The sequence below is a fragment of the Fukomys damarensis genome, unplaced genomic scaffold (genome assembly GCF_012274545.1).
Source record: "Fukomys damarensis isolate Sample0158 unplaced genomic scaffold, DMR_v1.0_HiC HiC_scaffold_37, whole genome shotgun sequence".
NCBI classification, from domain to species: domain Eukaryota; kingdom Metazoa; phylum Chordata; class Mammalia; order Rodentia; family Bathyergidae; genus Fukomys; species Fukomys damarensis.
The window spans coordinates 6,813,548-6,814,272 of NW_022900949.1; the positions used below are offsets into that span (position 1 = coordinate 6,813,548).

The window sequence follows — 725 nt, forward strand, 5'->3', positions numbered from 1 at the left end:
TCCGTGGGGGTGGGGACGCGGGGAGCACAGGGACCGGGGGTGCCACACTGCAGTGTCACACACAGCTGAGCCTAGGGCCAGCACACACCGAGGCACCAACGGGGCCAAGTCTGGTCACACGGCCTCGTGACCCAGAGCCCCGGCCCGCGGGCCCAGCGGATGTGTCACATGCGCACAGGAAGCGGTCCCCACCCAGACACGGGTGGGCACATCTGCCGGGGACACGGGTGGGCACAGCCTTCCCACGCCAGCCCCGCCCCCGCCCCAGCCCGTGTCCAGACCCGGAGAAGTCGGGCTCACATGACAGGGGAGGGCCCTGGGGCCGTGCTGTCCTCGGAGAAACCGCATCACCCTCCGGGAGGATAAAGGCTCAGAGCGCCCGACCTTCCCCGGAGTCCACTTGCCTCCTGCGGGCTCCTGCTCCCCAGCCTGCATCTCCCCGAGGTGAGTTCTGGGCGCGAGGGTGTGCGGGAGGGTGACAGGGCTGCTCATCCCTCTCCCCGTAGGTCCGGTTCTCGCCACGGAACCCTGGAAGTCACAGCACCCTACAGTTGCGGCCAGCAAAAAATAAAAAAATAAAAATCTAACCCACTGACCTAGGGCCGGCGTGGTGGCGCACGCCTGTCATCCCAGCACTCGGGAGGCTGAGGCAGGAGGATCGCTGTGAGTTCGAGACCAGCCTGGGCTACATAGTGAGTTCCAGGTCAGTCTCAACGACATAGCGA

At 65.9% G+C, this 725-nt stretch overlaps 1 protein-coding gene across 2 annotated transcripts in view; it reads left to right on the plus strand.

Annotated features, from left to right (window-relative positions):
• Positions 1–33: 33 nt before the first annotated feature.
• Acp5 (acid phosphatase 5, tartrate resistant) overlaps positions 34–725 on the plus strand; it is a 3,312-nt gene continuing 2,620 nt past the window's right edge. The window contains exon 1 of one of the 2 annotated variants that reach the window (XM_010634742.3): positions 34–444. The gene's annotated coding sequence lies outside the window, so the exon portion shown is untranslated. Of the gene's footprint in view, positions 445–670; positions 704–725 lie in introns of those variants that run through there. The other variant, XM_010634743.2, reaches the window with a different exon arrangement.